At 42.4% G+C, this 25327-nt stretch overlaps 1 long non-coding RNA gene across 1 annotated transcript; it reads right to left on the minus strand.

Annotated features, from left to right (window-relative positions):
• Positions 1 to 722: 722 nt before the first annotated feature.
• Positions 723 to 20717, minus strand: LOC117064073. The gene is made up of 3 exons (XR_004429248.1): positions 20601 to 20717; positions 18036 to 18168; positions 723 to 838 (listed from the first exon to the last, which is right to left on the minus strand). It is a non-coding gene; the product is annotated as an uncharacterized LOC117064073 (long non-coding RNA).
• Positions 20718 to 25327: the final 4610 nt, after the last annotated feature.

Genomic DNA, 25327 nt, shown 5'->3' on the forward strand with positions numbered 1-25327 from the left:
AACACTAAAGCAAATATCTTTTTGTTATAATGATCCAGTAATATAAAAAGACACAAAATTAAAAGCACACAATGGCTTATTGCTGCACCTAGGCCAACGGTGGTGCTGTTCACTGAATTCTTAAATAAGCAATTATGATAACCTATGGTATTAAAGACAGTGTTGTATTGCCGGGGAAGGTGGAGGTCGAATGCACTGTGCCCGGGAGGACTGTCCTGACTCCTTTGTGGGTTTGATCCACAGATGGGCTTGACCACAGCGCCATCTTTATCAAAAGAACAACATGTAGTTATTCCAAAATTTGTGTTTAAAAAATTTTACAACAACCCCCACCCCTGCATTTCTATCCCCACCAGGGAATAGAGTTTTAATGAACACATGAAGCAACTAGGTGACATCTTTATCAGGCCTCATAAACCTTGATTGAATACACAGTGATAAGCCCTGTTTAAACTGTCCTCCTCCTGATAACACACCTGGAGGCAGCACCAGCCTTAGTAACCGGCTGGAAACAAGGCCTCTCCAAAACCCAGAGTGCAGGCCCATCAGGCACAGAAGCTGCAAGCAATGCAGAGCTCTGGGTCCTGGTTTATTTGGGGTGATGGTGGGTAGGTTGGTGCAGGCTTTTCCCTGCTGGACACTTTTTTCAGAACCAGCTTGGGCCTCTAAGGGGCCAGGAAGTGGCTGGAGGTAAAAAGGTGCTTTAAACCCTACTGACCTTTAGCATTTACATCTGCAAACACAGAGAACCCGGGAGGAGCAGTTGTAAAGGATTTGAGAACGGCTAGCTCTGGTTTTCTTTTTACCGGCATCATAAATGAGTGAAAGGTGCAGACATCTAAAAGGAAAAGGGAGACATGGGATTTTCCCCATCAGCTTGAAGTCTGGATCCTCCTAGTCCTTTGCTTTTTTGGCCCTAGCACACCCTGGGCACTATCCACTTCCAATCACAACTTGCTTCTTCCAAATCCCATCCCCTCCAGCCTTCCCAACGCAGAGCGCACAGCGACCCCTACAGGCTGCAGCAGCCAGGGTCACTGGTGTGGGAGGCTGTGATTCTAGGAAACGAGCAAGACACACAGGCTTCTGTGGAGGCTGGCTAAAGACTCACTTCACCTGCTGCAGCAGAAACGGCTCTGATACGTCAATGGCAAAAATCACAATTACTTTTGCACCAACCTAATAATTGGTTTGACTGTTGGAACCATTTAACTATGTATATATATTTCAAAACATCATGCTGTACACCTTGAAAATATACAATTTTTGACAATTAAATTAGGCTGTGCATGGTGTCACAAGTCTGTAGTCCCAGATACTCTGGAGACTGAGGTGGGAGGATTGCTTGAGTCCAGGTGTTTGAGGCTGCAGTGAGCTATGATCATACCACTGCACTGCAGCCTCGGTGACAGAGGGAGATCCTGTCTCTAAAAAATAATTTTTTTGGAAAGTAAAAAATGAAATTAAGTGAAATGAGACCATTAAAAAGCATTTTTCATATTCTCTGCATTTTTAAAATAAAATTTAATTACCACAACAAGTTATCTTATATAGGTCAGGCCGAAGTACACAGTATTCATTTCCGACATCAATAAAATAAAGGTTTTTCACAATAGCCTCTAACACCTGGATGACAATAAAATCTCCCCTCTTCTGCCACCTTGGATGTGCCAATGAGGGTAAAGAGAGACCCCTAAGATGTCTTCCTGAAGGTCAGCAACCTTGTGCTGTGGTAGAACGGTAGTGGAAGGAAGTTTTGCAACTGGGGAATTCCACTGATCTGTGGAAAACACCTGGCCTCTGCGATGTTCGGGGACATATATCTTCAGATGAGTTTGCAAAAGAGCTCAAGCTCTTTCGACCCAGGAAGTAAATGGAAGCAAGGTCATGGTCATCTCTAGGGAAATTAGGCTTTAGGATAATAACCTGACTTTTGAGCTATACCTGGCACATGCTCCATGCCAGCAACTGCCCTTGAACCTTTACATGGAATATTATTTGTAAAGTGGTTTCCCATCATTTTACCATAAGTCAACATCCCTACAACATTACTATGGTTAATATTATTTGCAATTTTCTTATAAAGAAGGGGTTTTATGCACAGAGAGAGTGAGAGCAAGCAAAGTGACAAAACTAGTAAGTACTGAGGCAAGGATTCTGGTTTTCTGGGTGATAACCTTAAGCACATCAGTACACTGTGTGTATTTTCAGACCCAAAACCAGCAGGAGATGTGACGATGATCACCAGTGTGCTTCTGAGGGTGATGAGGCAGCATAACTGAAATCTCAGCTGCCTGGGGCAATCTCATGCAGTCACCAAACCTACCAGAGTTCCTGGGAACCTCACAGAAAACAAAGGATGCCTGGGATCCATTTCGCAGACCAGAGGCAAGAGACCATGTCTTCACACAGCACTGAACCATCCTAATACTCATGCATTAAAAAGGGAAGGAAGTTGACCTCAGGGAAGCACCAGTTAATCTACTACTACTTCCCTATGTTCCCCTTTGCACTTAGAGACCCTGCCTCTTTCCACACCATTTCTAGACTCAGAGTGACCATATAACTTATCATCCAAACACAGACTATGAAAACAGAACTCTTGTAATTCCAACAGGCATCAACGGGAACTGGCCCAGGCAAACGGGCCACCTGGTCACCCAATCCACACCCTAAGGAACCCCGTAACAGTCATTCCTATCCCTTAGAAGCCATGTTCCATGCAATGCAACCGAGATCATTTTTCCAGATGTGCTGCTTCTCTATGAAAATTCAGTATGTCCAGGTCTAGACTATTATCATTTTTATTTCTTCTTTCCTTCAACAAATATTAATGGAGTGCCTACTGTGTGGTATCTTCAGATCCCCTCAAAGAGCGTGCAGTAAGTTTAGTGATCCTTGAGAGGGACTGGACATCTGGCTTCACCTTGGGTGTAGCACTTAGCTTCCCTGAGGTTCAACTCTCCTAATCCATCAAATGGGGACATAAAGTAACGACAGCACAGGATTGTTGTGGGATTGAATGAGTCTGTGCTGTGTGTTACCGCAATCAACAACAGCCACCCGTTTCTTTTTCATTTTCTTTGAAACGGAGTTTCATTCTAGTCGCCCAGGCTGGAGTGCAGTGGCGCAATCTTGGCTCACTGCAACCTCCGCCTCCCGGGTTCAAGCAATTCTCCTGTCTCAGCCTCCCGAGTAGCTGGGATTACAGGCATGCGCCACCACGCCCGGCTAATTTTTGTATTTGTAGTACAGATGGGGTTTCCCCGTGTTGGTCAGGCTAGTCTCAAACTCCTGACGTCAGGTGATCCGCCCCCCTTGGCCTCCCAAAGTGCTGGGATTACAGGCGAGTCACAGCACCCGGTTCCCCGTTTCTGTCTTAACCATTTCATGGAGAGTGATTTTTTTTCCCTATAGATGTTGGTAACTCCACAGAACACTCACCTTGTCCTTTCAGCTTGACAGTGGCCTCCACACACAGGGCTTTGGGCAAGACACAGAGAAGTATAAACAATGTGCATCTCTGCCTTTGGGTATTTTACAATGAATGGAGGAGGGAAGACATTCACAATTGGAAGTGAGAAGAACCATATGAGTACTTTTAAAAATCAGTGCTGGCCGGGCGCCATGGCTCACGCCTATAATTCCAGCGCTTTGGGAGGCCGAGGTGGGCAGATCACTTGAGGTCAGGAGTTCGAGACCAGCCTGGCCAACATGGTGAAACCCTGTCTCTACTAAAAATACAAAAATTAGCCGGGCATGGTGGCACATGCCTGTAATCCCAACTATTCAGGAGGCTGAGGCAGGAGAATCGCTTGAACCCACAATGTGAGGTTGCAGTGAGATGAGATCATTCCACTGCACTCCAGCCTGTGCAACACAGTGAGACTCTGTTTCAAAAAAAAATCAGTGCTTAGTAAACCGGACTACACATGAGAATTGTATGGAGATTTTATTTTTTAAAGCAGGGACCCTACTACTTACCAACTCAGTGAGACTTTCTAGGGGGAAAGTAAATAACCAACATTAATAAAAGTGTTTCCTGTAACAGCTGAGCTTTCTGGAGTGTTTACCATGTGCCAGGTATTGTAACAAGAGCTCCATGAGTTGGTTGGGAGCAAGATGGCTTCATGGAGCTAGGACTGTGAAGGATAGAGGGACTGGGGTAGATAGAAAGAAGCTGGGCCTTCTATGATGCAAAGAAGGAAATGTCAGTGCATTTTTGGACAGGGGACAAATGGAAGAATGAACTAATAGACTTTTAAAAGTAAAGTAAATTGGTTTTATTTTACGTGTAGTTCACACGTCATCTGTAGCCTGGATGTATTACTGAAAGAGCACATTCATCCAAAAAAGGGGAGATTTTTATCTTAAAGTACAAAATGTATGGCTTTCTAGACATAAACAAGCAAGCCAACCTATATCCTCACTTCATGGGGCTTTGTGTAACTGACTGTATTCATAACACAAGCGGCAGTGAAACTCCATGGAAAATAAAACAAGAGTAGATCTGAGCAAATTCCTTCCACTTCACCCTTCCTATCTCCTGACCTCTGCTGTATTCCTTACAAAACCAGCAGTGAGTTCTCAGGGCCAGCCTAGAAGCAGCACTTTGGAATCTTAAATTTGACTTTTGGATAAACAAGAATAAAAGAACAACAATCAGAAAGACAGAGAAAGAGAGACAGAAACAAAGATTATTAGATTTTAAATTTAAAAAATAATAATAAAAGCATCGTCTCATGCAATGTGAGCTCTCTCTCTAAGAGAAGTTACATGAACTGGGGTGTTAGTTAGAAATAGAACAACTGTGAGAAGGCCAAGATTATACAGACAGGAAATAAATCCATCACATTGCACCACAGGATTTTCTTTCTTTTTTTCTTTAAGACAATTTTTTTTCTTTTTTCTGACAAGGCCTTGCTCTGTTGCCTAGGCTGGAGTGCAATGGCATGACCAGGGCACACTGCAGCCTCTACATCCCAGACTCAAGCGATCCTCCTGCCTCAGCCTCCCTAATAGCTGAGAATACAGGTGCATACCACACCTGGCTAATTTTTAAAATTTTTGTAGAGACAGTCTCCCTATGTTGCCAGGGTTGGTCTCAAACTCTCAGGCCCAAGCAGTCCTCCCACCTCAACCTCTCAAAGTGCTGAAATTATAGGTGTGAGCCACCGTGCCCAGCCAAGACAAAAATATACATACATATAGGAAGACCAGGGGTCAAAGGGTTTACGTGGTTTCTGAGGGCCACTGGTAAATTTGGCACACAGTTCCTATTCTAAATCCCATTTCTTTCCACTAACGTATTTTTTTCTGCCTCTTTGGTGGGCATTCCACGCTCTCATTCACTCTGGGGTGGGCAAGATAGAGAAAGAAGCCATATTTCAAAATGCTCTGTTTTATTCCCATGAGTTTGTTTGCATTGACATCTCTGACACCATCTTAACCATTTGAAGCATCTGCAGACACTATCTCTGCATGCCCACATTCATCCCCTCCCTTGCTAACCCAGAGGATTGCATTGGATCTGCTTGCTAAGCCCTAACACTCAAGCCGCCCGGGGTGGACTGTCCACAGAGGCCATCCTCACTCCCCCTATGCAATGATGAATTGTCCCCCAAGTGTGATGGACCAATTTCAGGAGCCAAAGAACCAAAACCCAAAGAACTTAGTAATCCTGCAACAACAACAACAACAAAAAGCGAACTCCAAGTATTATCCAGGATTAGGTCGAGGCATGGAGACACTCCAGGCTCGTGTGTGTGTGTTGGAATGCCCGCTGAGCCCTTCAGCCATCCTCGCTGAGTTTTCAGTCTGTAATGCCTTACAGATTTCGGGGCTGGCCTCTGACAGCTCTGACGTATCTGAACTAAGGCTAACCTCAGCTAGTTCCTTTAAAGCCTGATAAGTTATACTGTATCTGTCAAAGCCTCTCTGTTGAGATTTTTCTCCTCTTCTCCAATGGGGCAGCAATGACGACAACAACAAAAAGAATAAAGAAAGAAGGGGAAAACGTATCTTCATTTGACTGGCATAATCTCTTCTGCATATTATAATTACTGTCATATTATTCCAGATCCTAATTCGTATTGAAAAGAAAACAGAGGCTGCTTAGTTGAGAGGAAAACATATCAACTCAGTTTCCTCTCACTTTATGAGAGTCATTGTCCTTTCTCAGAATTTATGAAGTCTGAGCTGGGTAAGAGAGAGAAGCAACGTCCACATTGTCAAGAAATGAGCATATCAATTTGCCCCTCCAAAAATTCAACAGGTTCTAAGATCCTCCTTGGTGGAAGTCATTTTCCTGAATATTGTCACCCTCTGTCACCACGTCGCTCCATTCCAAGCATCATCCTAATGGTTGCACATGTAGCTAGGCCCTGAGTCAGTCTCTGGTGGAGGAACCCTGAGGAGCTCACGGGGAAACTTTCTCAAAAGAAACTGGAAGAAAGGAAGGACCCACTTCCCTAGTCATCGTCCCCAGTCCTGACTAGTGAAGCGGTATCACTTTAAAATTCCCAAACATTTAGGAAACAAACGACGCAGGGAGATCCAGTTGGACACTACTGCAATCAATGAGTCAGATCGGGAAGGAAAGCATTAGGAAAAAGGTAAAGGCATAAGCAATAATTTCTACTCTTTGCTAACTAATTGCAGTTATGTAAGACCTCGAAAAGATCTTTTTCATCTTTTTGTCGTAACTATCCATTAAAAAAAAAGAAAAGCCTATATACCTACCTTTCAAGACTAATGAAACAAAGTAAATTAAAAGCACTATCAGAAAATACAAATTCCGTAAATGTCAAATCACAAATGATACCGCAAATGATTTCTCAGCAAATGAAATTATCCCAGCTAGACAAGTATAATTGCAAAAAGAAACTTCTAAAGTGTGCTTTCAGATTGGGTCAGCGCATGTATATTGACGTGCCAGGGACTTGGGTATACAGGAAACATCCAGCCCTCTAGAAGTTTCCATTCAAGATACCTCGCTTTCATAACGAATTGTTTAAATCTTTCTTACATGAATACTTTCTTATTGAAAATGTAAACAAGCCAGGCACGGTGGCTCACATCTATAATCCCAACTTTGGGAGGCTGAGGTGGGAGAATCACCTGAGACGAGGAGTTCAAGACCAGCCTGGGCAGCATACTGAGACCCTATTTCTACAAAAACTAAAAACTTAAAAAAAAAACATTTGCCAGGTGTGGCAGTGCACACCTGTAGTCCCAGCTACTTAGGAGGCTAAGGCAACAGGAGCACTCGAGCCCAGGAGTTCAAGCCGGTAGTGAGCTATGATTGTGCCACTACACTCCAGCCTGGGTGACAGAGTGAGATCCTGTCTCTTTAAAAAATTATAATTTTTTAAAAAATTTTTGAAAGCATCCTCTTTTGCCCCCTCCCACCCCTACCCCTAACCAGCCTTACCTTTCTTCCCAGATGTAACCCCTATCAGCTATTTGGTGTTTGTCCCGCCAGGCCATGTTCTGGGCATTTACTTACACATATGTATATAGTATTTGCCTTTTAAATACGCAATTCCTTACTTAAGGATTAAGGTATCTAAGCTGAGGCACTTAGTTTTTGTTTTGTTTTGTTTTTTTGGTTTTTTGTTTCCTTTTTTTTTTGAAATGGAGTCTCACTTTGTAGCCCAGGCTGGAGAGCAGTGGTGCTATCTCAGTTCACTGCAACCTCCGCCTCCTGGGTTCAAGAAATTCTCCCTGCCTCAGCCTTCTGAGTAGCTGGGATTACAGGTACCCGCCCCCACGTCTGGCTAAATTTTGTATTTTTTAGTAGATACAGGGTTCCACCATGTTGGCCAGGCTGGTCTTGAACTCCTGACCTCAGGTGATCTGCCCGCCTTAGCCTCCTAAATTGCTGGGATTACTGGTGTGAGCCACTGCACCCGGCCTGAGACACTTAAATATTAACTTGAACCTCTGAATACGAATTTCATCTCTGCAGCTGGCTTACACCCTTTGCCCGGTAGAAGCTGACTTTGGAGTAATTATAAAAGAAACTAGTTCTATAGTTAACTCTCAATTATCATTTTCCTCGTCAGAGAACTCCTCAGTCCCTCTGCCTTTTCAGCTCTACTTGGGTACCCCTCTTTTGACCATTTCACTTCTCATTCATGAGTCCCTCACCCAGAAAATCAACTTTCAGTAAGACAGAAAAGTGTTGGTATGTATTAGCCCTTTGCATCAATGTGTTCAAAAGCAAAGAAGGTGGAAGTGATGTATTTTTTATTCGATCATGCAAAATATAAGATTTGAGTCTGTCTGCGAATTCCACCTATCCCTCCCCAGGGCACCTTCCTCCACTGCCCACAAACACAGAGAATCAAGGTTTGGCTTGGGTTGAGATTTATAGGGGAATGAAACTGGATTTCCCTCTCCGTCCTGGTCTGCTAATGTCCAGTTGGCTGATGTTCAGGGCAAGGTGCCAGGCCTTGATTTTGGAGAAGGATCATCCAGAGAGATAGAGGCAGATGTGATTTGGCGGCTGTGTGAGATCTGGCACAGGATTTTACGTGCTGTGGTGTTATGTTTCTTAAACTCAGTACAAGCACTTAGAAGGCTGTTCATCATCATCACAGAGTATCCAGGCTGCACCTACTTGGCACCAGAAGCATTCTGAATATCTTTTAAAAATAATATTTTTGTGAGAAACCCAGGATATGCCTGACGGAGTGGCACTGTGTGGTACCACCATGTTATGCTGACGCTAGCATTTCATGGGAAATTCAGATCTTTTCCTGCTTCTGACAGTCAGAATCCTGGAAAGACATAAGAGACATTTTATCATTGCTTTCATTTATTCAGCAAAAACAATAGCAGGCACACGTTTTGAAATGAAACAATATTTCTTGAGCTAATAAAAATGAGGAAGGAAAAAAGTAATTTGAGACCTTTCTCTCCACTCTTCCTCTTTGCTCTTCTTGCATATAATTCACAATGAGAAAGAAGAAAATGCTGTACTCCTCTCCTGAACAAAGCCATCTTACCTGCTGCTTACAAATCTTTTAAAAACTGGTTTCCACACCAGGCTGGGATTTCTGACTCGTGATAACAGATTCTGGCAGCAGGATTTTGGAAGAGGTGCCATTATACTGCACGGTGAAACTCCATCACCTCATTTAACCAAGAATGCTATGATTTTGCTGTCATTGGAACAGACACTCATGTATCACTCAAGAGAATAATAGGATATTTTTTAAAAGGATCCAAGTAAAACACCTGGATGAGCCCTGCAGAAAAAGAACAGCTAAACTAGAGGTAGCATGGCCCCTCATCCCTTACAGTCAGCTTACGAAGTTCAGCTTACACAGATGAAGAGATGAAGAGCATGGTTCATCTGATTTTGGACAAGGAGTTTGGTTAATTAAAGAAATACCGTCCCATCTGGAGACTGCCTTCCTGAGGGCTGAATTGCCTCCTATACCAAAGGCAGGAGGCAGGCCCCGTGATCTCAAAGGCCCCTTCAGATCAAGAATCCTCAGGCTACCAGTGGGGTTTTCCCTAGTTGGCCTTTTTCCCAGTAATAAAGTTATTAGAAGATTAGGAGGAGAGAGAGATGAGTGAACAAGAGGCCAGTGTATTTGCAAGGGGACCATTCGTGTTACACAACATCTTGTCCTCACGCCCAGCCCAGCCTCGTTCATAGAAGTAGGCTTGGGGAAACAGACACAATGCTGACACCGCAGTGCCATTTAAAAAATAATGACAAGTCACTCTTTCTTTCTCTCTCTTTCTCTTTCTTTCTTGACAGGATCTTGCTCTGTTGCCCAGGCTGGAGTGCAGTGTCATGATCATAGCTCACTGCAGCTTCAATCTCCCAGGCTCAAGTGATCCTCCCACCTTCACTTCCCAAAGCTCTGGGACTGCAGATGTGAGACACTGCACCTGGCCAAGGTTTGTAACATTTTAACCAGCTAATTCTACTTTCAGTCTTTCTCATGGGCACCTTAGTTACTATAAAAATAATTTCTTTTACTAAAAATAATAAGTACCAGCTGGCATGGTGGCTCACGCCTATAATCCCAGCATTTTGGGAGGCCAAGGTGGGAGGATTGCTTGAGCCCAGGACTTTTGAGACCAGTCTGGGCAACATAGTGAGACTCTACCTCTACAGAAAATAAAAAAATTAGCCGGGCATGGTGGTGCACGCCTGTGGTTCCAGCTACACGGGAGGCTGAGGCAGGAGGATCACTTGAGCCCAGGAGGTCAAGGCTGCAGTGAGCTATGATCATGCCACTGCATTCTAGCCTGTGTGACAGAGCAAGACCCTGTCTCAAAAATAAGAACAGAAATAGATAAATATCAATAGATAAAATAACAAATAACAATGGGTCTTTCTCTCATTGGTGTTACGAGGATTCAATGAGATAATAATGTATGGTAAACCCTTAATACAATAATAATTAGCTGTAGTAAATAATAATTGTTAACTATTGTTGCATGGCCCATTTATGATAGGAATTTCATAAATTTCATGTTATTTCACCTAGTCCAATGTTTAACACATATTTAATGAATGCCGACCACCATGTGCCAGACACCCTTCTGAGCACTGAAAATGCAAGAGTGTACAAAAGAGACAGAACCCCTAGCCTCACAGGATGTGTGTTCCAGTTGGGGGAGACTAATAATAAACAAGAAAATATGGCTGGACGTGGTGGCTCATGTGTGTAATCTCAACAGTTTGGGAGGGTGAGGTGGGAGGACTGCTTGAGCCCAGGAGTTCAAGACCAGCATAGACAACATAGTGAGATCCCATCTCTTAAAATTAGCCAGGTGTGCTGGCACATGCCTGTCATCCCAGTCACTTGGGAGGCTGAGGTGGGAGGATCATTTGAGCCCAGGGTTTGGAGGTTGCAGGGATCTGTGATCTGTGATCATTTAGGTGACAGCGAGAAGACCCTGCCTCAAAAAAGAAAGTTTAAGAGCTCTGAAGCTTAGGGTAGAAACAAATGCTTGTGTTTGCTTCAAGTGTTTGTTGAGATGAAATAAATCTACTGGCTTTGGGGGCCAGAGAAGAGAACCTGCACAAACGGGGAACAAACTCATCAGCCATACCCTCACTGTCCTCCTGAATCCTTACAAAATAAATCCCACAGCCACCCAGTGTGGCAGGTTCTGTGGCAACCCATTTCCAGCAGAGGAAAGCAAGGCTGGGAGGGTGACATGACTTAGCCAAGGTCTCACACAGCTTGTGAGAGCAGAGCCAGTATTGACTGAATCCAGGTCGAGGGAGACTCAAGCCTTATCTTTCCTCTTCTCTGCACTGCCCCCCAGGACAGCAGCAAGACAAGTGAAGGTAAAACCAGCCAGGAGGCCGCATGCCTGCTTGCATTATGGGATAGTCAGTTTGACCCATTCTCAAACCTTGCTACCTCACAAAGTAAGGAATTTGGGGTTGGGTTGAAGGGGGTCAGTAAATTAGATTTAGACTTCTACTGTGGTTAAAAATCCAACTTTCTAATCAGTTCACTGAAAAAGAAAAGTTGCTTCCACTACAGGCTGCAGAGTGTCCAAGAACCCATCAGCAAGATTTGGGGGAACTGCATTAGAATTTCTGCAGGAGATAACCCTACCTTCTCTACCCAGTTAGGGAGTCCCCAGCCTATTTAGGAGGAAGCTGCCAAGAGGTTTGGTCCTCAGAGAGGAGACAAAGCTATATCAATCAAGTCAGTATTTATTCAGTGCTGACAAGCCCAGAACTGGGATCGGCCAGCAAGATATTCTGGTCCCTGTCACCAATTTGTTTATAATCTGACTAAACAGAGATCTGCTTACGCAAAATGCTTTGTAAGCAATTCAGCAAGATTTAACTGCAGGCTAGCCCAGAATGGGTGCTTAACAAATATGTGTTTCAGAATTTCTTTCTTTCTTTCTTTCTTTCTTTTTTTTTTTTAAACTTGTAAGAGCTCAGATGCAGGAGAGATCCATGGGCCTCGGAGCTGCTGGGAAGGTTTCATGGCCGGGGGTCAGAATGGGGATGTGCACTGGATGGGGAAGATTTAGAAAGGGAAGAGCATGAGCAAAGCTTTCATCATCACTGAGCCCTGGTGTGTTAGTCCGTGCTCACACTGCTATAAAGAACTACCCGAGACTGGGTAATTTATGAAGAAAAGAGGTTTAATTGACTCACAGTTATCAGGAGAACATGCTCCCGATGGTTACGTGGGTTCTTTTCTATTTCCTAGGTGTCTCGGCTGGTTTGAGAAATAAAGGGAAAGAGTACGAGAGAGAAATTTAAAGCTGGGTGTCCGGGGGAGACATCACATGTCGGCAGGATCCGTGATGTTCTCCAAGCTGTAAAACCAGCAAGTTTTTATCAGCAATTTTCAAAAGGGGAGGGAGTGCACGAATAGGGTGTGGGTCACAGAGATCACATACTTCACAAGGTATAAAATATCACAAAGCAAGTGGAGGCAGGGCGAGATCACAGGACCACAGGATGGGGCAAAATTAAAATTGCTTATGAAATTTTGGGCACACATTGTCATTGATAACATCTTATCAGGAGACAGAGTTTGAGAGCAGACAACCAGTCTGACCAAAATTTATTAGGTGGGAATTTCCTCATCCTAATAAGACTGGGAGTGCTACAGGAGACCGGGGCTTATTTCATCCCTTCAGCTTTGACCATAAAAGACGGCACACTTCCAAGGCGGCCATTTATAGGCCTGCCCTCAGGGGCGCATTCTCTTTCTCAGAGATGTTCCTTGCTGAGAAAAAGAATTCAGCAATATTTCTCCTATTTGCTTTTGAAAGAGGAGAAATATGGCTCTGTCCTGTCCGGCTCACTGGCGGCCAGTTCAGTTACCTCCCTCCCTGAACATCACTGTTATCCTGTTCTTTTTTCAAGATGTCCAGATTTCATATTGTTCAAACACATGCGCTCTACAAACAATTTGTGCAGTTGACACAATCATCACAGGATCCTGAGGCAACATTTATCCTCCCCAGATTAGGAAGAAGATAACGGGATTAAGAGATTAAAGTAAAGACAGGCATAGGAAATCACAAGGGTACTGATTGGGGAAGTGATAAGTTCCATGAAATCTTCACAATTTATGTTCAAAGATTTCAGTAAAGACAGGCATAAGAGGTAGTACCATTCAGGACATAGGCATGGGCAAGGACTTCATGTCTAAAACACCAAAAGCAACGGCAGCAAAAGCAAAAATTGACACATGGGATCTAATTAAACTAAAGAGCTTTTGCACAGCTAAAGAAACTACCATCAGAGTGAACAGGCAACCTACAGAATGGGAAAAAATTTTTGCAACCTACTCATCTGACAAAGGGCTAATATCCAGAATCTACAAAGAACTCAAACAATATACAAGAAAAAAACAAACAACCCCATCAAAAAGTGGGGAAAGGATATGAACAGACATTTCTCAAAAGAAGACATCCATACAGCCAACAGACACATGAAAAAATGCTCATCATCACTCGCCATCAGAGAAATGCAAATCAAAACTACAATGAGATACCATCTCACACCAGTTAGAATGGCAATCATTAAGAAGTCAGGAAACAACAGGTGTTGGAGAGGATGTGGAGAAATAGGAACACTTTTACACTGTTGGTGGGATTGTAAACTAGTTCAACCATTATGGAAAACAGTATGGCGTTTCCTCAAGGATCTAGAACTAGATGTACCATATGACCCAGCCATCCCACTACTGGGTATATACCCAAAGGATTATAAATTACTCTACTACAAAGACACATGCACACGTATGTTTATTGCGGCACTATTCACAATAGCAAAGACTTGGAATCAACCCAAATGTCCATCTGTGACAGACTGGATTAAGAAAATGTGGCACATATACACCATGGAATACTATGCAGCCATAAAAAAGGATGAGTTGCATCCTTTGTAGGGACATGGATGCAGCTGGAAACCATCATTCTTAGCAAACTATCACAAGAAGAGAAAACCAAACACCGCATGTTCTCACTCATAGGTGGGAACTGAACAATGAGATCACTTGGACTCGGGAAGGGGAACATCACACACCGGGGCCTATCATGGGGAGGGGGGAGGAGGGAGGGATTGCATGGGGGAGTTATACATGATATAAACGTCATGCACATGTACCCTAGAACTTAAAGTATAATAAAAAAAAAAAAAAAAAAAAAAAAAAAAAAAGACAGGCATAAGAAATTATAAAAGTATAATTTGGGGAACTAATAAATGTCCGTGAAATCTTCACAATTTATGTTCTTCTGCCGTGGCTTCAGCCAGTCCCTCTGTTCGGGGTCCCTGACTTCCTGCAACAACATTTCCACAGGCTGCACAGGAAGCATGGCTGGAAGGCCTCAGGAAACCTACAATCATGGTGGAAGGTGAACAGGAAGCAAGCACGTCTTATGATGGCAGAGCATGGGAGAGAGTGCACGAAAAAGGAAGCACTACACACTTTTAAGCAACCAGATCTCATGAGAACTCACTCACTACCCCGAGAACAGCAAGGGAGAAACCCACTCCCATGATCCAATCACCTTCCACCAGGTCCCTCCCCCAACACTGGGAATTACAATTCGACATGAGATTTGGGTGGGGACACCGCCAAACCATATCACCTGGAGAAAGTGGAGAGTTGTGACCCAAGAAGGCTGTCTCTTCTCAAGTCCCAGTTGAGCACTTGCTCTTGTGCCATGAATGTCCCCTAACCTTTTTTACTGACACAGTGACTCATGGCAAAAGCAATGCACTTTGTCCCAAGCAGAGACTGCAACAGTAGGGAATATCAGGAAACCTTGGGATCTGCCCGCCTACAGGTGGTGAGGTCCTGTTGGTGGACAACGCGTCCTTGTTTGCCATAGGTGTAGGACCATTGCTCTGCTGTCTGCTGGCACTCCCCTGGAGCTGCCTCAGGCTGGTGGGTGAGTTAGGTCTCTAAGGATGTTGCATACAGGGACCGTCCCTAAAGCTAACGCAGCTTAGGCTGCAGGGCCCTCATTTGCACAGGCCCTTCAAGGCTTGGGAAGGGTCCAGCAGTGTTTTCACATTCGCGTAATTACATTGTTTTTTCTTTTTCTTTTCTTTTTTGAGACAGGGTCTTACTCTGTCACCCATACTGGAGTGCAGTGGCACGATCTCGACTCACTGCAGCCTCAACCTCCTGGGCTTGAGAAATCCTCCTGCCTCATCCTCCCAGGTAGCCGGAACTGGAGGCACACACCACAATGCCTGGTTAATTATTATTATTTTTTATATAGAGATGGGGTCTCACTATATTACCCAGGCTGGTCTCAAACTCCTAGGCTCAAGGGATCCTCCTGATTTGGCTGTATTCCCAAAGTGCTGGGAATACAGTTGTGAGCCACCACACCTGGCCAAAAATAATATATTTAACTGCCATCATTTATGACTATTTTCTGTTTCTACTCTCACTTTCCTTTCTCCACTTTTTCCCCGTGCCAGGTGGGATGGACCAGCCATGGGCATTTCTGAGGGTACATTGAGGCAGATAAGAGTGCACTGAGGGTACATTTATTTGGGGTTTTTTGGATACATTTATGTGGCTTGCAGTTACTTCTGTGGATTCTTCACTTATTAGTAAGCCATCTTAGGAGCACCCTCATCTCTCTCCCTGCCTAGTGTTATGACGGGAAGAACCAGGGCTATCCCTGTATACTGTGTCCTATGGCATCTGGCATGAGAAGCACATAGGTTGTGGAGGAAAAAGAAGGTTTGAAATGAATCAAGCCAGAAGGTGGTCTGTGAAAAATTCTTCCAACTGTCAGACATGGAAAAGGCTAAGCCAAAGGTTCCATTAACAACTACTCGTCAATGGCGGGGCATGTTGACTCATACCTGTAATCCCAGCACTTTGGGAGGCCGAGGCAGGTGGATCGCTTGAGCCCAGGAGTTTAAGACCACACTGGGCAGTATAGTGAGACCTCGTCTCTATTTAAAAAATAAATTAAAAGAAAAAACTAATCAAAATGGGATTTCTCTCCTGTCAAGAATATCCCTGATAATACAGCACATACAATTATGAACAAATTTTGCTTTTCTTCTTTTTGAAGGGGATCACACAAAATACAATTTTCAGAAATTCTCTATAGGTATGGGATAAAACTGCAGAAGCACTACAAACAGCAAGTGATAGTCACATGTGAAATCCCATGTGTTATGCATCCCAACCGTCAATAATAATTACCAAGCAACCACGCGAATAGGAACAGCTGAATTATGTTTCTATTTTCTCTATTAGCAGTGATTGTAGAGAATTGCAGACACATTGAAAGACCATCAAGGAGTATAAAGCTAAGGCCATGGGGGGAAGAAGCATGAGATATGTAAGGGGGCTCAGTAATAAAAATGTGCATTTTTTCTGGATTTAGAGACATTTGTAGTCTTTTTTTCTAATTGTGATCTGTTGTGATTTATTTTCTCATTCTAAATAAAAATTTATTTTCACATATACATTTGTATTTGTCATTTTCTATTATTTTCCTAAAGAGGACACCCAAATTATATACGCTCTGGGCCTCACAAAATTTTTATCCACCTCCTGAATGTCCATATTAGCTCATAGAACTGATAATCATCCTTGCCAGGACGATGGAAAGCACTGATTTTTGTTTCTCTGGTAGAGAGGTAGTATGTTACAATGCTTAGGGGCCAGGAACTCTGGGGCCAGAATGCCAGAGTTCAAATGCCACGTAAAGCATGACCCACAGTTTCCATCATTTATAAGACACTTAGAAAGTGTCACTTCATAACACTTCGTAAATATTCACTATATTATTATTAGACTTAGACATATCCTCTCTTGTTCTAAACCTTTATTCAGTTACAATAATGGCAAGATACAGAATTTTGAGAAATCATTTGTGATTATATTTTATGTACAGCAATTTTTAACTGAAACACCACTCTAAACTAAAAGTAAAGAATGAATTAGGGCCGGGCACGGTGGTTCGCACCTGTAATCCCAGCACTTTGGGAGGTGGTGGCAGGAGAATCGCTTGAGCCCAGAGGTTTGAGGCTGCAGTGAGCCATAATCATGCTACTGCATCCCAGCCTGGGCAAAAAAGCAAGACCTCAACCCTAAGGAAAAAAACAGAATGAATTGGAGCTCTCTGTCCCTTTGTTTCCCACTACATGGTAGCATGAGGATGGAGTGTAAGCGCTGGATGAATTCAGCTTGAGTAAAACCAGGTGATGGAGATGAGAATGTGCAAAGGTCAGAAGTCCATTCACCAATGCAATGATCCTCATTGCCCCAACGCTAAGCCAGGGAGGAGCAGGGCTTCATTCTACTGACTAAGGAGATTTTACTGACCCCTTGTGGGAAAAGAGGTTGGTGCATCCAATAAAGATTCCAGTTTGGGAAGTAAGTTTTCCTGTAGTCCTTCACTCGAAAAATTCAAGGAACAGAAAGGCGAGGTAGGTTACTAACTGCCCGAGTTCTTCCCATTCAACTCGAAACTCTTATTTACAGTTACTTCTCAGATCAACTTCTTTCCCGACACTCTTTAGAGTTCTCATCAGAGGCAGGAGGAGTTTGATGTCAGGAATATGGGCTTTGGGTGTTCAAAAACAAAAAGAAGGAAGGAAAGCAGGGAGGAGGGAAGCAGGCAGGGAGGGAGGAAAGATAAGAAAAAGAATTTGAGGATCTTAGCGCAGCTACTGGCAAATCAAAGACTGTAAGCAATTTGTTCAACTCGCTGGGCCGCCCTATCCCCACAGGTGAAACTCATAATGCTAACGATTGAATCAGGTGGTGAATATGAAGTGCCCGTGCGCAGTACACAGTGGATGCTAATTAAGTGTCTATGTTGTTATCGTTAAACATGATGCTGCCATATTTACTCAGTATCATGATACGCATTCGACAGTTACTTCACACTACTATATAGCACATCTTTTGAAAGAAAAAAAAAACAGAGGTTTCTTTTTAAAGAACAATTTCCTCAGCAGAGACCAGGCTTGACATAGTCTCTGACAATATACACAGATGGAAACCACTTCTTGTCCAGGCAGCCTGGCTTACCTCGTGCAGGCCATTCCGGGGAGGGGAGATTGGGAGGGGTCACGGAGAGCACCATCCCTTCTGCAGAGCGGGCGAGGCAGCCTGGCTCGGGCGTGTGTCTTCACTTCTCTTCCCATAGGAGATGCCTAGGGTCCTACGCAAGCCAATTATCTTTGCTGCGATTGGAAGGAGACGATTCCCATTTCCCCAGCCTCCTGACGTTCTGGCCTAAGAAGCCCTCGGCCCTCCAGGGGAGTGGGCTCCTGAGCAGGGCGGTTCCAAGGTTAAATGGAGAGGAGGGGCGCGGGAAGACCGCACAAGGCCTGCTTCGCTCCCTCCACGGCAGGTACCAGGGGCGTGGGCAATGCCTCCTCACTCTTTTCCCCTTCATCCCCAGGGAGGGGAGATGGGGCTGAAGGATCACAGACACAACTAAACTGGAGAGACTGGGTTAGAGAAAACGAACTGCCTGGCTTGGTACCACTTGGCCAGACACCTGGAGTGAATCCCACACCTTTCCAGGCTGCTTGACCTCCCTGCTCATGAAGCCAGTGCAGCCCAGAATCGTGACCTCCTTAGGCCTCCTTCCCCAGGTCCCCCTGCTCTGGAATGGCAGCATCTCCGACTTTTCCTTTTTGTCTCCCGCCACAGAGCAATAGAAAAAATAAGTTCTTCTCTGTATAGTAAGATATTAAAAGTCATTATTGACCATGGGCAATGGCTCACGCCTGTAACCCCAACACTTTGGGAGGCCAAAGCAGGAGATGGCTGGAGTCCAAGAGTTTGAGACCAGCCTGGCCAACATGGCGAAACCCCATTTCTACCAAATATATATATAATATATGTTTTATATATATAATATATATGTATGTATGTATGTGTACAAAAATTACCCGGGCTTGGTGGCACAAGCCTGTGGTCCCAGCTACTTGGGAGGCTGAGGTAGGAGGATTTCTTGAGCCAGGGAGGTTGAGGCTGCTGTGAGCTGAGATCCCGCCACTGCACTCCAGAGAATGCAACGGAGCAAAACCTGGGCATCGGAGTGAGACCCTGTCTCAAAAAAAAGTCCTTGTTATTAAAATGTGAAAAGTTAGATGAGGTCATCATGGATGCTATATTTATGTTTTTAAAAAGAAAGGAGTACGGTGGCTCACGCCTGTAATTCCAGCACTTTGGGAGGCCGAGGCAGGCGGATCACGAGGTCAGGAGATTGAAACCATCCTGGCTAACACAGTGAAACCCTATCTCTAGTAAAAATACAAAATATTAGCTGTGCATGGTGGCAGGCGCCTGTTGTCCCAGCTACACGGGAGGCTGAGGCAGGAGAATGGCGTGAACCTGGGAGGCGGAGCTTGCAGTGAGCCTAGATGGCGCCACTGCACTCCAGCCTGGGCGACAGAGCGAGACTCCGTCTCAAAAAAAAAAGACAGGAGATACCAATATATACATGTATGTATTTCATAATATTAAAATAAAAACAATGTATTTTTCTACTAAAAAGACATTAAACACTATCTCTACTAAAAACATTAATAAACTATACTGTTGTTTATAGGAGAATGAGAAGCTGAGTGGAAGGAACAGGGATAGGGGAGAGATTTCTTCCTTGCAGATGAGCAGTCTGGCTAATAATCATTATCATCATTTAAAAAAATAAGAAGATAGATTTCTTTGAATATACTGTTTTGGAGAACTGACTTTGGAACAGTGTACATATTTTTCATAATTTAAAATTAAATTAATAAATGAATTAATAAATAATATAAATTTATTAAATATAAAACAATTCTTAAAATTTATTAAATATAAAACAATTCTTAATATCCCAAAGTAAAATTAAACTTCTGCACCCAGTTGATAGCATAACTACATAGATACTATATACCAAGGGACTGTAAAACACGATAATTTCATGATCTGTCTCTAGTTAGATACACCCTAATGACAGAGCCAAACAAAAAATTTCAACTTTTCAGAAATCATATTGTTGATAACACTAATATTGTTATTGTACAATAAATCATGTAGGTATAAGATCAGTAAGGTTGCTGGGTGCAGTGGCTCACACCTGTAATCCCAGCACTTTGGGAGACCAAGGCAGGTGGATCACCTGAGGTCAGGAGTTCGAGACCAGCCTGGCCAAAATGGTGAAACCCTGTCTTTACTAAAAATACAAAAAATTAGCTGGGAGTGGTGGCTGGCACCTGTAATCCAAGCTACTCAGGAGGCTGCAGCAGGATAATCGCTTGAACCTGGGAGGCAGAGGTCGCAGTGAGCCAAGATGGCGCCACTGCACTCCAGCCTGGGCAACAAGAGCAAAACTCCGTATCAAAAAAAAAAAAAAAAAATCAGTAAGGTTGTAAGCAGTCCTGAATTTGAATTGCAAAGTTCAGTTTGAACTTACATATTTTTTTCTTAAAATGTTCTTAACCAGCTGGGTTTGGGGTTTATACCAACAATCCCAGTATTTTGGGAGGCCAAAGAAGGAGGAATGCTGAGGACAGGGGTTTGAGACCAGCCTTGGCAACATAGCAAGATCCCGACTCTACAAAAAATAAAAAATTAATCAGGCATGGTGGCACTCACCTGTAGTCCTAGCCACTTGGAAGGCTAAGGCAGAAGGATCCCTTGAGCCAAGCAGTTCAAGTCTACAGTCAGCTATGGTTGCATCACTGCACTCCAGCTTGGGCAACAGCGTAAGACTCTGTCTCTTTAAAACAAAAAAAATCAAACAAACAGAAAACATTCTTAGCTCTTTCCACTGAAAAGAAAAAGTCTAAGAAATAATGACCAGCCCAGTAGCACTGACACCCCTGACACCCACATTGTGGTCTCTAAATGTCATTTCCTTAAACAAAAATCAGGACTTCTTGGAGCAATGTTTTATTTCAGGTCAGGCATTTCAAAAACAAGAAAGCCATCGAAGATGAACAGATTTGTGTCAATAGAACCACTGAATAAGTGTCTGCTAGCCAAAGATGGGCAATGTGAGCATCAGTGAAGACAAGAACTGAAATACATTAAAGCATCTAAAACATGTTTAAATCCTTGGATTTGTACTGTTATTTTTAAAAAACATATTGGTCATCTTTTGAAGATGCTACAGACCAAGTCATTAATCAATAAAATAAGAAATGGCTGGGCATGGTGTAATCCCAGCATTTTTGGAGGCTGAGGTGGGCAGATCACTTGAGGTCAGGAGTTCAAGACCAGCCTGGCCAACATGGTGAAACACTGTCTCTACCAAAAATAAAAAAATTAGCCAGACGTGGTAGTGCACGCTTGTAATCCCAGCTACTCAGGAGGCTGAGGCAGGAGAATCACTTGAAGCTGGGAGGCAGAGGTTGCAGTGAGCCAGCATTGCAGCCACTGCACTCCAACCTGGGTGACAGAGCGAAACCCTGTCTCAAAAAAATAAATACATACATAAGAAATAACCAGTCGCTGCCTTCCTTTAGCAGGAGTAAGGAGGGAATATACCACACAGAAGCAAAGCTCTGTGTCCGCTGTGAAGGCTTTGGAGGAGACAGACCATGACCAGACACAGTCCCTGTTTCTGATGCTGAGAAGAGAGGAACTAAATAAATCCTGGTTAACAAGTGCATCAGGTGAAGATGGGACTTGGAGCCCCAAGCCAAACTTTCAATTTTCTAGATAGGAGCCTTGACAGAGACAAACTCAGCACCATACTTGTGAAGGTCATCAATATTCTTTTTCTTTTTTGAAGTTGAAATACCATTCACATATTATAAAATTCACACTCCAAAATGTGCACTCCAGCCTGGGCAACAAGAGCAAAACTCCGTCTCAAAAAAAAAAAATCAGTAAGGTTGTAAGCGGTCCTGAATTTGAATTGCAAAGTTCAGTTTGAACTTACATATTTTTTTCTTTAAAATGTTCTTAACCAGCTGTTTTCATTCAATTGTTAATTTATTAATTTCTCCTTAATTTTTAAAGGATAGTTTTGCCATATATAGAATTCTTGGCTGGGAGGTTTTTTCTTTCAGTACTTTGACTATGTCATTGTACTGCCTTACTCCATGGTTTCTGATGAAAAATTAGCTGTTAATCTTAGGAAGACTCCCTTGCAGACGATGAGTAGCTTCTCTGTTCCAGGTTTCAAGATTCTCTTTCTTTAGCTTTCGACAGTTTATGATGTGCCTAATTGTGCATCTCTACTGCTTGAATTTATCCTACTTGGGTTTATTCTACTTGAATCTCATCGAGTTTATTGCATGCGTAGATTAATTTTTTTATTAATTTTAGGAAGTATGGGGCATTATTTCTTCAAAATGTTTTTTCTTTTTTCTTCTTCTAGGACATTTTGCTGTAATTCATTCATTTAAATTGCTGCATAGTATTCCCTTGCATGAGTTTACCATCATTTAATGGTATTTAATTGCTGAGGGACATTTGAGTTGTTGAAAACTTTTGGGTGTAACAACACTGCTCTAACACTGTTGTACATGCATCCTGCTACACTTGTATACACATTTCTGTTAGATACTTATCTAAGAATGAAATTTCTGGATTTCAGAGTATTCATATCTTCAACTTTAACATATAATGCCAAATTCTTTCCCAAAATGTTTGTATTCAGAGGAAGATTTACAAAATTACCATGATGTTAATGAATATTAAGCTTGCATAGGCTTCTGTGAATAGTTAGAGGTGCTGGCACAATGTACTAGTGAGGGATGGGTAGCCAAGTAGCAATTAGAAAGCATTTCTGGCCAATTGCCTAAAGAGATTTCAGAAGAAAGAACCTGAATCTCTATGGCTTCTGTAATTATTTTGTGTTTACTATTCTCTTTTAGATATTCATTTTTATATTACATTTTATTCATCATTTACATTTTTTAAAGATGGCTCTCAAAATTGTATGTTTCAGATTCCTCAAAACTTGGACTACTCCTGTTTATACCATAGTGACTTCTAAATACATTTTTTCAATCCAGACATCTCCCTTGACATCAGGATCTTAAATACAACTTCTACTTAGATCATTTGCATATTAAGAAGAATCTCAAACCAAACGTAGCCAAAATGTAATTCATTATTTTTTCCTCTTAATCTTTTTTCAGTCACTCTCCAAACATATTCCTCTCCCACCACTCACCATTTTGGTTAAGTGACACCATTGTTTACTCAGTTACTCTAGTCATTGTTGATTCCTCCTTATACCCTCTACATCTAATTCAATGACAAGTCATATCTGCTCCACTTACTATACAAAACATATCCTAAATGCATTTACTTCTTTCCAACTCCACTGCTAGCACCATCATCCAAGCTGCTGTAATTTATTTCTTCTGAGATGCAGTCTTGCTCTTGTCACCCAGGCCGGAGTGCAATGGCGCGATCTCAGCTCACTGCAACCTCTGCCTCCAGGGTTCAAGCGATTCTTCTGCTTCAGCCTCCCAACTAGCTGGAATTACAGGCGCCCACCATCATGCCCGGCTAATTTTTGTATTTTTAGTAGAGACAAGGTTTCACCATGTTGGCCAGGCTGGTCTCAAACTCCTGATCTCAAATGATCCACCCACCTCGGCTTCCCAAAGTGCTGGGATTACAGGCATGAGCTACCGCGCCTGGCCAAGCCACTGTAATTTCTTACTTGGATTGATACAATAGTCTTCTATTTGATCTTCCAGTTTTCATTTTTCTCAAGTACAATTCATTCTCAACAGAGCAACCAACATGATTTCTTTTTAGTTTCTTTTTTTTTTTTTTTTTTTTTTTTTTTTTAAGAGATGAGGGCTTACTGTGTCACTCAGCTAGGGTACAGTGATGCAATTATTGCTCACTGCATCCTCCAACTCCTGAGTTCAAAGTATCCTCCTGCCTCAGCCTCCCAAGTAGCTAGAACCGCAGGCATATGCCACCATGCCCAGATAATGTTTTTAAATTTTTTTGTAGCAGCAAGGACTTGCCATGTTTCCCAGCTTTGTCTTGAACTCCTGGCCTCAGGCAATCCGTCTGCCTCAGCTTCTCAAAGTCCTGGGAGTACAGGCATGAGCCGTCACCACTGGCCCCAACATGATCTTTTAAAATATTAGATTATGTCAGTCCCTTGCTTAAAAGCTTCCAGCAGCTTTCTTTTGCATTTAAAATAAAATTGTAATCCCTTCTCCTTCCCAGAAGGAAAATGATCTCAGATGGAAACATGAAAATGCAAAAATCATGACAAACACAGAAAGGTAAATATGTGACTAAATGTAAATAAGTATTAACTGAACAAAACAATGAAAGTAATATCATATGGCATTTAAATTATATGTACAACTAAAATGTGTAACAATAACAATGTAAAAAGTTAGAGGAGGGTAAAGTGAAATTTTACATTTCTAAGTTTATAGCTATTTTAGAAAAGTAAAGTCATAATTCATATTACACTTTAAAAGTTCAAAAATACATATAATATTTAGGGTAACCATTAAAAATATAACTATAAAATAACTCATAACAAGTTAATCAAAGGGGGAAATGGAACTTAAAATATTGAATTAGCTCAAAAGAAGAAAAAGAAATATACAGAAGGACTAAATAGAAAACAGTAAGATTATAGATATAAATCCAACTATAACTATAATTACATTAAATATAAATGGATTAGGTGTTCCAACTAAAAGACTAATTTGTAGACTGGATTTTATAAAAGAACTACAGTTTGTTCTTTGCACAATTACTATAGGTACACATTTCAGCACAGTTTAAATACACCAATATCACAACATCACGGCTTAGATTTCTGTTACCATGGCATATTAACTGTAAGTGATTGCATAAAGTACAAACTTTGCAGCTATCTCTCCAGTCTACAAATCAGTACATAAATAACAGGCATATTATGATTACTGACAATCCACATACTTCTTTCCAAGGCTACTAGTGACTGGTCAAAGCAGATCTGTTACTCAGTTCACCTGCAGACAGCAAAGAATGTTGTTGTGTTGCCTCCTTGTCTCACAGTGGTAAACCCAAGTGATGCTTTACAAAAATGAATAATTGAAACAGGTAATTTAGCCTCGAAGATAAAAGTTTGCTAAAGCAATGAAAAGTGATAATGCTGGAAGTGAAAATCAAATAGAATAGAAATGGGGTTATAGAAGACATACGTGAGCATGGAGTTCCTATTTACCTTCTCCCCCACATGCATGACCATGGGAACATTGACAGTGCCACCGTAAGAGAAACTATAGACAGCCAGTGAAGGTGGCCTGACCAACATAAATGAGGAAAGTAGTGTGACAAAAAGGATGAAAGTGACCTGAAGAAAGCAATGAAGGCAAAAAATTTCACATTAAAGGGAC

The sequence above is a fragment of the Trachypithecus francoisi genome, unplaced genomic scaffold (assembly GCF_009764315.1).
Source record: "Trachypithecus francoisi isolate TF-2019V2 unplaced genomic scaffold, Tfra_2.0 Lachesis_group19, whole genome shotgun sequence".
Lineage (NCBI taxonomy): Eukaryota > Metazoa > Chordata > Mammalia > Primates > Cercopithecidae > Trachypithecus > Trachypithecus francoisi.